Here is a 12991-nt window from a genome sequence, read left to right as displayed (position 1 = left end):
TTGCTGACATGCATCCAAAGATATTTCCCCTATGAGGGGAGATATCATAAGGTGTACTCTTGTCATTTTAAACTCTTCTTACACTTCACTGGAAAAACATCTCTTGATTTACCTTTTTATCTGAAGCTTAGGTAAAATGTCTGATAAGGTTCAATTGAAGAAAGAAGCTTGTGAAACCTCCTTATTCCATCATGGGTTGATCAAGTTGATTGTTTTACATGAGCTTCAAAAGATTGGAAGAAAAGGGTCCACTTTCTTGTTTATGACAGTCTTTAAAACAGAAACAGGACTTAGTCCTAAGGCTAAGGAGATTTCTTCACCATCAGTAAGTCATTAGGAGGAAACAAGATCAACTAGGTTTGTGAAATTGAAAGCCAGAAAGTAGGTGAAGGAGCCTATGACACCACTAGTAGTTCAAGACACCCCTCAACGGTCACAAAGGAAGAAGGTTCAAATTAAAGAGGTGGAACAAGAGCAGTCTGTTGTTAAAACTATCCAAAGAAGGGTAACAAGAAGTCAATTAGCCAAGGAAAAAGGGAAGGCTGCAATTGCTGATGAAAACCCAGCTTCAAAGGCAAGTTTGAATGATCTCCTCTAGGCCATTGACATAGAAGAGACTCCTTTGGTCCAAGCAGATCTACTTGAAGCCAGCAAGAACAAAACCAAAAAGGTTAAATCTTCCAAAAAGCTTCAATTTGATGACCATGTCTTAGAGTTTGTGTTGAAACAAAGAAGACCTGTGACAAAGCATTCAAGAAGAATACAAGAGGCACAGCTAGAAGCAAGTGAGACAGGGGAGGTAGCAGAATTACATGAAGAACTTGTGGTTCCATCAGAATCATCATCACAACTACATAAAGATGACAAAGGTAATGCAGTTATCACTCAGCAAGAGGAATATGGTTTTGAGGAGATAAAAAAGAAATTGGTGTCTGCAAATCTTGGGATTGCCCAACTCAAGGAAAGAGTAAGAAAACATGCAATTGAAAAGGCAAATTTCAAAAGAGAAAAAGCTAGTTGGGAAGATAGGAGAGTTCCAAGATATGAAGTAGTGAGCAGTCATGATCAATACTTCACTTGGATTGTTCCTGCAATAAAAGAGGTGAGATATGTCAGAAGGATAAATGGAAAACTAAGAACTAAAATCTGGATGTTGAAAAGACAGGTTGAATATTTGAAGATTCAATTGGATGAACCAGAAGAACAGCTTCAACATAAATGAACTTGACAGTAAGTGAAGCAATTTTGAGACAATTTTGATGTGAAGTTTACTTTTTGAAGATTGAAGGTTATTTTGGATAGATAATGTCAGCTTATTTGGCTCATAGCATATGGATAAGCCATCAAAATTCCTAAAAAATGACAAAAAACTGTGTTCTTGAATCACACAACAGTTTCGTAGTGATCTACGAAACTGCTAAAAATGACATACAATGCACAGCAGTTTCGTAGCGCGCTACAAAATTGTTGAAGATGCTAATTTTGTTTTTTGAATCAATTTTGAATTGAAAAGGTGGATCCATTATGAAAGAATGTTGCTGCAGAAGACACAAAAGGGCCACCTCAGAAGTTTTGAATACTAAGTAAAGGAAAATCCGAAGAATGAGAGGCATTTAATAACTCCAAACTCTATGCTACTAAAACAACAGTCATTTCGTAGCTCAGACAGCTGTCATGCTTCAACCATCACCTGACGGGTTTTGTCTTATCACGAGTATTTGAGCAGGATATTTGGACTAATTCAAGGCATCAAATGTTATTAAAAGGGATAAAATGGTTAACAAAATTCGAGGAACCACTTTGGAGACCAAAGCAGAAAAACAGGGGTAGTTTTCCTAGTATCCAGGGACAATTAAAGGACAAGCAATCAAAGGCCAGCATGAAGTTTAAATTCAGCACTCAAGCCAAATATGAAGAGGGACAGTTGTCAAAGAACGAGTTTGTTTCATAGTTAAGTTTTTTGCCAGCATAGATAAGGAATTACACTCCTACTCAAATTAGGTCTCTAAGACTGTTAGTTTACAGTCAGTTGTAATTAATAGTTTGTTTAAAGTTCAATAGGTGTCAGGTCTAGAGAAATTCGAATTCCCCTCTTGTTGGTGGAAGGAATTCAAGCTTGTAAGGAAACCCTATATATGAAAAGGGATGTAATGCACCAAGGGTTGGAAATTTTTAGAAAAAATACTCATACTGTGTTATTATACCTGATTATGTTTTTATGAATACAGACTTTGGCTTTACTTCTCAGGATTCAGAAAGAGTTCAATGGTGGCTTGTTTTATGTTTGTCTTCATTTCCTTATTTGCAATAGTACAAATGTATGATACTTAGAACTCATTGGCAATGCTATAACTTCCTTCATTCATCTGTAGACTGTGTTTCCTACATGTTCCTATGTGTTAACTGATATATTGAACTTTGATGCCCTGACTTCCATGTTTAGCTAAATTTGTTGTCATACAAAGAAGTTTCTGACTCCATAAGCCCAATGGATATTTATTGACTATGTTTCAACCATTCACACTTCTTCATTTGCTTCATAGAGTTAGCCATCTAATATATTATCAAAATCTTTAACCTAGTGAGAGAGCCCTCTCAAGTTGAGGAGGCTAAGCCTCAGCCAAAAGTTGGTTTGAAACAGTTACCCAAGGTCTTCCTGATTAGCAGCCTATTGGGTTTATGTTTTGTGATAACATCTTCATTGTTGCATCATCCATGTGCAAGTGGTTGAACTGATATTGCTTGTGTTTCTTGCAAATTTCTTTGTCGACCACTATTTAGCTCAATAGAATTCTATGAAAAAACATCAACAAAGACATTTGTAAAACAATATAAATTTAACATTGACAACCAATAAACCTTTGGAAAAAAATATGCATTAATCACTTGTGCTTCACGAAGAGGAAATTTATTCCCACATTCTTCAGCTTCAACAATATTCTTTGTAGAGCTACGTCAACAAACGTTGGTTCCAACATTTCCCAAATCATCAACCATTCTAGCAAGCATATTACTATCACCAAAAACATCATATGTAACAACTTCTTCTCTGGAATCAGATTCCCTATCTTCTATTGTAACATTTGTTGCACCATTTCCACAGCCCCCAAGTTTCTCATATCTATCAAGGGTCCCTATGTAATCAAAATATTCAAAAACAAAGAACATCTAAGAAGATATACGAAAGAAGACCAAAATTTCAAGAGAATCAACAACAAAGCAAACAAAAACGTAAACAAAATGTTCTGCTATGTATAGACGAAAGTTTCTAAAATTACGATTATTATTATTGTACTGATCCGAAATTAAACTGGAACAAAACAAATTACAAATATAATCATGAACACAGATATGTAGCAGGAAAACACTTCATTTCATTACTAGAAAAATATTGAACTATGCTTACAAACATAATTGAAAGAAGATAGCTCGGGCGATGGTAGCTTATCTCTGAGAAGAGAAGTGGCATCTACATGCCTCTAGGCTGAGTTACAATGCGGCTCAAGGGCATTTTTATTATTGAACAATAAGATAAAACCCTAACCCGAGGAGATGTAACACCAAGAGTTTATGGGCCCCGTCGGGGTTAGTTTGGCAACCAACTTCCTGGAGTTGTAACTTAGTCATACGGCTATTGATGGAATATACCTTGTTGGAAAGATATCTCCGAGGACTATGGCTATTGATGCAATTTCCTTTGAAATAGCTAAGCAATGTTTCCAAAAAAAACATCGTTTAGGGCCTCAAAACAGCTTCGGAAGTTCAGGACCCGAAAAACTGCCAAAAATAGTAAATTGTGCTACAATTAAGGAAACAGATGAAACTGACTTGGGGGTCTAGGTGGAATAGGTGGGTGACCCCCAATATCCACATAAATCATTCCTCCCCCCTTATGAAGCAATGGTCCCCTTTGCATGCAGAGCCTCCATGAGGTGAGGAAATTTCTGTTGAACCTAGTCCCTGGTCAACCACTTGCCTTGGTGAAGGAGTTGGCCTGCTTTGACAACTCAATATAGTTGTATCCTCTATTGTCGAGTGTTCTTGATTTGTGTATCAATGATCTGATTAGTTGTGGTTTGTTCCATGCAGTCCAGGTTGAGCTATGTTGGTGTGAGTTGTTATGCAATGTTATATGTGTCCAACAATGGTGGAAAGTATGGTCGAAGGCACCTACACTGAACACTGGATGTAGACCAAAGAACGGTGGGATGTTGAGCTCGAATTCATTGTCACTGATGGCCTTGGTGATGGTGTATGGCCTATATCGGAGCGGGTGAAGCTTGCGGTGGGGTCCAGTAAGGCGCTCCTCCTGCAAATGAAGCCAAACTTTGTCGGTCACCTGGAACTTGTGCGACACTCAATTTGATCATGGCGCCACTTGTACTTAGCATTGGCTCTGTCCAATATAACATGGACCTACTGGCAGATGTGTTGAATGCACTCAATGAAGTCATTAGCCCTTTCAGCTTCAAAGTGCACGTGAGCCGAATCTACGTGAGTGGCTGCAAATGGTATGGCCACATCAATGGGGCATAATGGTTGAAATCCCAACCCTACCTAAAAGGGGTTGTGGCTTGTTGAGTTGTGGAGATATTTGTTGTAGATGTGTTGGACGTAGGGGAGACTTTCATCCCATTTGCATGGATGCTTTGAGTTGTACATGCACAGAATGTGTACTATCATCCTGTTGCAACCTTTGTTTGGCCATCAATTTGGGGATGGAAATTTGTGGACTTAGTAAGTTTTGTATCCAATATCAACCAAAGACTTGACTGAAATTCACTTAGGAATCCATTGTCCCGATCTAAGATAATAGACTATGGGATCCCAAAGTGTACCCACACTCGATCAAAGAATAGCTTAGCAATGGCCTCTATTGTGATACTCTTATTGCAGGCCGTCGTGATGGCCATCTTAGAGAATTTGTCAACAACCACGAAAATGCAATTGTTGTTGTGCTTAGTACAAGGAAGGCCTGACAAATAATCCATGGAGACAGATTCCCAAGGTCGAATAGGAGTAGGTAGAGGAGTATACAAGCCTTGCTTCTTAATGGTTGGTTTGGCAATGGCACAGGCAGTAAAGGATCTAATGTACTTCCCAACATCCTAACAGAGTTTCGGCCAATAAAAATACTTCTCCAATACTGGCACTATTTCTCTACTCTGAAATGTCGAGCGACCTGATTATAGTGCACCTCCCAAATCATCTTGGAACACCCCCTTGAAGGAACACAAATGTGTCCTGGGTGGCATAACAGTGCATCCTGAAGGTTAAAATTTGGAACTTGCTTCCCTTCTAGGAGTGTCTGGTATATTTTGTCAAATTCTGCATCACTCTTGTAAAGATGCGGCCACCTCGATGTCTCGTGCCCATAGGAGTCAAGGACAGTGATTAACGTCATGTTCGGTGGTCGTCTGAGGCAATTAGTGACATTAAGGGTGTTGTCCTTCTTATACTTAATGTTCAAATGGAACTGTTGCAAATAGGTGGACTATTTCTGATGGTGATCATTTTTCAACTTCCCTTGTGTCTGTATGAATTGTAGAGGCTGGTGGTTTGTGTGGATGATCGTTTCCTTCCCCAGAATGTAATGCTTCCATTAACAACAGGCCTGCACAATGGAATAAATTTCTTTGTCGTAAGTGGGGTAATTTCGAACTATGTCTGAAAGTGTCTCACTATGGTAAGCCACTGGATTCCCATGTTGAGTAAGAACCGCACCAACAGCATAGTCGAAGGCATCTGTCTCAATCTCAAATGGTTGTTGCAGGTCTGGTAATGTGAGCACTGGTGCAGAACAGAGGTGATTCTTCAACTCAGAGAACACTCGTTGTTGGGTTTCTAACCAAAAGAACTTTTCTTTCGCTCCACCCTTGGTGACTTGACTTAAAGGCCAAGTGATATGAGAGAAACCCAACACAAATCTACGGTAAAAATTGGCAAGACTGAGAAAGTTGCGGAGCTCTATTAGAGTGGTTGGTGTTGGCCAATCCCAAATGACTTGTATCTTGGATGGGTCCACATGTACACCCTACTCATCAATGATGTACCCCAGATATTGAACCTAGGTTATTCCAAAGGTGCATTTCTACGAGTTAGCACAGAGCTTGTGTTGTCGGAGGGTTTGAAGGACCTGTCGAATATGGTGGAGGTGCTCTTCCTAACTTTGGATGAAGATCAAGATGTCATCTAAATAAACACCATGAATGCATTAGTGAAGGGTCGCAAGATGTCATCCATCAGTCTTATGAAGGTTGCAGGGGAATTCGTCAACCTGAACGGCATGACCAACCATTCGAAAAGGCCCTCCTTGTATTTGAAGGCAGTATTCCACACATCGAAGTGTTCAATATGCACCTGGTGATAACCTAACTTCAATTCAATCTTGCTGAAATATTTGGCCCCGTTTAGCTGGTCTGGAAGGTCATCAATCCACGGAATTGGGTACTTATTCCGGACAGTGATCCCGTTCAACGCTCGATAGTCAATATAGAGCCTCCAGGTCCCATCCTTCTTCTATACCAATACAATTGGGCTCCCACAGGGTGATGATCTTAGCCTGATGTGCCCTTTCTGCAGTAGTTCCTGAATCTGCCTCTTGATCTCATTATTCTATAGAACATAGTGTTGATAGATCGATCCATTGGGCAGCGGCGGGCCCAGGGTCAGATTGATGGAGTGCTTCACCTGACAATGCAGAGGTACCCCAGTGGGTGAGGCAAAAATATCCCTGTACTCCTCCCCGACCTTGTCCATATGGTGTTGTTGTGCAAAGGAGCCCTGCCTGGAAGTCGTGGCCACAACCTTCTTCTTTCCTTTGGGGCGAATCATAAGGAAAACAAACTTCCTGATTTGGGAAATGACCTTACTGCATTTCTTTGTAGTGATCAAAGAGATGGCGGTAGGCGGGGCTACCTTCGGTATCCTGTACAACTTATTAGTCAAAGTAATAATCATAGAGCGAGGTCTAGACTCATATACAGCATGTCACTTCCACAAGTATGGTTGTCCTAACAATACATCATAAACATCAAGAGGATCAACATCACACAATACCTCATCCATGAAGGACTTGATACTGTAGGGAAGGTGACACTACTGGCTAATGTGAAGATCTCGTCCTTGGTGAAGCCACCCAATGGTGTATGGTTGTGGATGTGTTGTAGTCTTTAGGCCCAGCTACTTCACAACTTTTACTAAAATGAGGTTCTTTTGGCCCTCGTTGTCGACAATGAACTGCAACAGAGAACCCCTCACCCACATATATGAGTGGAAGAGGCGTTCCCCCTCCTCTGGATCTTCAGGCTCAATTTTTTGGATCTTTTTGGTGGGCATTATGGCACTAGGATTCGCATCAATGATCTACTTCCCTTTGTCAGTCCCCTTATCGGGTTCTAATTTAGAGTCGGAACGTGCGCCTGATTCGAAAGCCTTCAACTTGAGCACTAGTGATTGTTTTTCCTTACACATACTTGTATTGTGAGTGGAGCTGTTATGGAACTCACACCATTTTCCCATGTCCTTCTTCGTCTTCATGGTGTTGTTCTTTGCTTGCGGCTTTGGCGAGTTCTCCTAGGTAGCCCAGCCTTATCTCGGTCTCTTTTTCTGTGGTTTGGGGGTGCCTTTTCCTTGCTTTGGGCAAATCCAAAGTACTGCTTCTTCTGTTTAAACTTCTTCTCAATCTTTACAGTGTATCGATACACCATGTCAAGCGAGGAAATATCCAGGAACTCCATCTCGTCTTGGATGTATCTGTGTAGACAAAAATGGTACTTGAGCACCAAATGCCACTCAGTATCCTTAATACCCAGCTTCGTGTGAAGGGTATGGAAATTATTTGTGAACTCTGGCACATCTTGGTCCCTTCCCTACCGTAGCGTGGTCCACTTATGTATTTATCTTCATAGCTCGCGACAGAGTAATATTGTTCCTTGATGGCGTCTCAAAATAATTCCAAGTGTTTGCACCAGAAAAAAGTTAGGGTTCACTCATCCTTTTGTTCATAGTAGGTTTCCCACCAATCCTTGACGTGTGGGGCGGCTTTGAGAAGTGAAAACGTAAGATTTTCCCGTTTGGAAAAATCATGAACTGAAAAATATCCTTCCAATAGATTTAACCATTTATCTACGGCATCTGCATATATCAGGCATTCGAATATGGGAATATTGAAGTTAACTTGTACCTTAAAAGGAGTGGCGCCTCGAGGGTGATTGTCGGATGAAGATGCATCACCTGTGCGTAGCCGTTGAAGGATCGAGGCAAAATTATCCATCATCGCATCCCTTTGTCGCTCGAGGGACTCCTAGAGAAACATTTTGAAAGGATCTCCTGCCCCCTCATATTTATTTTCTTCCACCATGGGAGTTCATCGGGTTTTGTGAGGCCGATCCTACAATGGTTCAACCAGATCGAGCCGTAACTCTTTATAGCCTGACCTCATTAGCGACATGCAAAGAAAAACAGAGAAAGAGCAGACGAATTTGATATCACTGATATGAACTTAAACATAAACGCAACAACTTAATGATATAATCATAAACACATAGATGCAGCAGAAAAACACTTCATTTCATTAATAGAAAATATTGAACTATGCTTACAAACAGAATGGGAATAAGATAGCTCGGGAAATGGTAGCTTATCTCTGAGAAGAGATGTGGCAGCTACATGCCTCTAAATTGAGTTATAATGAGGCTCAAGGACCCTTTTATTATTGAACAATATGAGAAAAACCTAACCCGAGGAGATGTAACACCAAGAGTTTATGGGCCACGTTGGGGTTAGTTGGCAGCCAACTTCCTGGGGTCATAACTTGGTCATATTATCTCTGTTTGACGCGTATGATACCTCGTTGGAAAGATATTTCCGAGGACTATGGCTCCTAACTAGTTATTATTGGGAAATTGTTCCCAAACCACATTGTTTAGGGCCTCAAAATGTCTCCAGACGTTTAGGACCCGAAAAAATGCCAAAAATAGTAAATTGTGCTACAATTAAGGAAACAAATGAAACTGATTAGGGGGTCTAGGTGGAATAGGCGGGTGGCCCCAAATATCTACCTGGATTATGTACATTTCATCATTTCTTGAAGTTTGACAAGTTGGTCGTCGACCCTCGCATTCACAAAGAAATAAAGGTTTGACTGCTTCTGAATCTATTTTTCGGTTACAAATATTTTAACATTGTTTTGAAAAAACAATATGGGCGAAAAAAGAATAGTAAAAAGTTTAGATCCAGACGAAAAGAAAATGCAAAAAAAAAAAGAAAAAAATGTGAACTCCCTACATTGTTCCAACAAACACATTACATACAGATTTAGGAGGGGTGGCTATATTAATAATATAGTTGCTACCAAGAAATGCTTTAACCTCTTCACCAACACAATTTCCCAAATTTTCAACCATTTCAGGAAATTCCTCATTCCTACAATTCTCATGAACTCCAAACTGCATTTCTTTCATTGTTTTCATGGGAAATACCATTGTTGTTCATATGAAAACTCTCTTTCGAAACACAATATTCCAAAAAAAAAAAAGAGAAAAGTTAGTAAACCTTCAAAAATAATAAGTTCTTTCAAATGATAAACATGCAATGAAACGACAATCAAAACAAAATTTTCACTGCTCTTTTCGTACCTATGAGTTACACCCTACAGGTCTTCCTTCTTCATCATTCACTAAAGATCTTTTCTTTCGTTGATACGCAACTCTTTTTCATGCTTTAATGACTTCCTTATTCTGTTGATACCACTATCATTGGTATTCACTTAATCGTTTGCATGTAGTAGCAGAGGGAGGTTTTTTCGCACCACTCTTGCTTCTTATTTCACTCAGCATCTCTATGATAAAGTTAAAGTCAATTCGCAATTTCGTTTCACACTAATACATAATCTACAATCTTGAAATAACTAAAATCTAAGAAAAGTGCAGAGAAGAAATATTTGAGAAATTATGTTTCCCACGACAAACTTGAAACACATACAAAAATGTTCCCCTTGTGAATAATTGATTGAACAAGAAGTTGAAGAAATCAAAAACTAAGAAATACGAACTGCATTCAAAATTTACCATCCATATATTGTTAATATAACTTTAAAATCTAAAAAATCAAAACATAGAAAAGGTCTTCTGCATTATCAAAAACCAAACATGTTCAAGCCTCAAGCACTAAATCAATACATCCACACATACTGCACGTATATGAAGAATACAATCTCTATTATGAATAATCGAAAATACATTTCCTTTTTCAATGACATCATCAAAATCATCCACCATTTGTAGATAGAACCATGAGGCTATCTCCTTAATATAACTTCAAAATGTGAATTACAATGATGTTAAAAAAAATATTTAAAAACATTAAACATAGATATGGTTTTCAGTAATACACAAAAAAATATCTTCATGCTTCAAACGCTAATTGAATACATCCAGAGGTAGTAGAGGTATGTCAACAATAGAATCTGCATTAGGAATTAATGAAAAAAGATTTTCATTTTCAATGACATCATAAATTCTTCAATTGTTTGTAGATAGAATTGTGATGCTTCCAGCATGGACAATCCATCAAGAATTGTTGTTTTGCATATTCCACTCAGTAAATCATACAACTTTAACTGCACTACAAACCAACCAAGCATAAGGACTTTTTCTCCAATTATGCGCAAAGGTACGTAACCTGCACATTTAGTATTTATATCCAAAGAGACAAATTGAAGCAACGACCATCTATGTCCCCATTCATCTTCAAAATATTCCAAACTTTTCTCTTTCAATAGTCGACCAAATTCAAAATTCTCTACCTCTTCAAGTGACCAAACAAACGTCCCGCCATTATTAACAACATAAACAAGTTAATTCTTATATAACCCTAATGACATACATTGTATGTCAACAATAGGAACAAATGAATAACCCCAATTATTTATGTTCAATTCCAACCAGTAGATAGTGTAACCATAAGTAGGGTAATCTTCATAATCTTTGTCTAGATATACCCAATAAAACTTTTATTCAAAGAAGATAGCCTCCTTTGGTGGAGTTACACCACCATATGGAAGCTTCGTTCTCTTCCAAACATTGTCAACACTACTGCAAATGAGAAAATGTGAGTCCATGTTTTCACAAACATGTTTCAAAAACACCCATTCATAATTTCCTGACTGCATTTTTGAAATAAAGAGAAGAATACTCACTCCCTAACAGTAAGAACTCCAACATTCTAAATGTCTTCATAAAAGGGTTGACAATGAAATAGTTTTTTGTATGTAAATAACTTGCAGACGTGCTAAAGAGAATAATTGATCCCACTGTAGATTCAATAATGTATGCAGAATAAAGAAAAGGAAACACTATATTCGACAACCAACCACCGCTATTAAGATATGATGCTAGGAAGCAATCATTGTGAAAAAAATTGGACAAAGAAATAAATCCTAACTCTTTCTCACAACATCAATCACAAGCCATAAGAAAAAGCGGGTTTTCTAAAACAAGACACCATTGTCTTCAAAGCAACTTAAATTTCATCAACGCCGACAAAGGAATCCAATGAAAGAGAAACTCAATAATGTCAAAGGGGATAAATTTCCAAATAGTAGTATCCATACCAAAAGCAACAACCTTTGTTGGAAACAAAGGAAAATTTGCCTTATGTACTGCAAAGAAAAGAAGAAAAATGTTAATTGGAAATAGGAACAACATTCATTGATTATTTTAATCTGAAAAGGGATTAGGAAAACAATCCATTTTCATCTTTACTTGCTTTCTATATACTTCAATATTAGACTAAACAAAATAGTGCAACTTAAAAATCCAAAATTATTGAAATGTATAACCACTGCGCAAGAACGATTTTTTGAAACATTTTTCTCAAAGATGGGCAAGATAAATATATGATAATTACCCTCATTGTTAATTCAATTATTATTATATATATAAAAACAAATTAAAAAAATAATAATACAAAAGCTCAATATTTCAATATTAAGAAGGACAAATCCCTCATATTCAAAAAATGATTTAGATGAGCACATGATGCAAAACCTTTTCAATATAATATTAAAACTCACATTAACGATAAATTCATATTTGTGAAATCCTAAATTTGGAATTTATGAAGTTATCATAAGTTTGACACAAACATAAAAATTTTGTAACTTTGTTGAAGTTACCATAAGCTCGACATTGTACCTTTTAAGCTGCCCTATTTTTTATATGATAACTACTTATTAATAATCTATTAATACAAAAAGTACGGTTGGTGATTATTTTGCTTTAAAATGTTTGAAAAAAATAAAAGAATTCAACATATTGAGTACACATTTCAAAATGTCTCAGATTTAGTACACCCTACACATTTCTCTATGCTTCCAAGTGAACATTTATAAGAGAAGTAATTTTATTGCATATGTTTTTATATTATTATATTGAAAAGATAGAAATAATAAAAATTATATATATATATATATATATATATATATTGAACATAAAGTAGAATAAAACAAAATGTCTAAATGAAATATACAACTAAATTAATTTATTTCTAAAAATAACTATAAATTAAAAGTAAAAACACTTGACATTGCATCTGCATGTCGTTTTTTCTTAAATTATTACATAAATTTAAAGTCTCAATCATCCACAACATGAGAAAATTGATTTATCTACTACTATTATTTTTATTATTATCATTATTTGTAACTATCATGACCTATTAAAAAATTATCATTAGGTTTTTATGCCACTAAAGTAAAAGGAGTAAATTTTTTTAGTTCCATTTGTACAACATGCACCATATTTTATTATATTATATGAGAACGTAACTTAAGGTATACTTAGGTTATAGAGTACCATGAGTTAAGATGTGAAAAAAAATCATAGATTAATCATTGTTTATAATATTTTTATTTTTATTTTTAAGGGATAATTTTAATCCGAAAGTATAATTTTAAAGATCAATAATAAAATTATTCAAATTTCTTTTG

Source organism: Pinus tabuliformis, chromosome 3_2 (genome assembly GCF_031772625.1).
Source record: "Pinus tabuliformis cultivar Carrire ecotype Pingquan chromosome 3_2, CPIR1, whole genome shotgun sequence".
NCBI lineage: Eukaryota > Viridiplantae > Streptophyta > Pinopsida > Pinales > Pinaceae > Pinus > Pinus tabuliformis.
Note: the sequence above shows the minus strand (reverse complement) of the source record.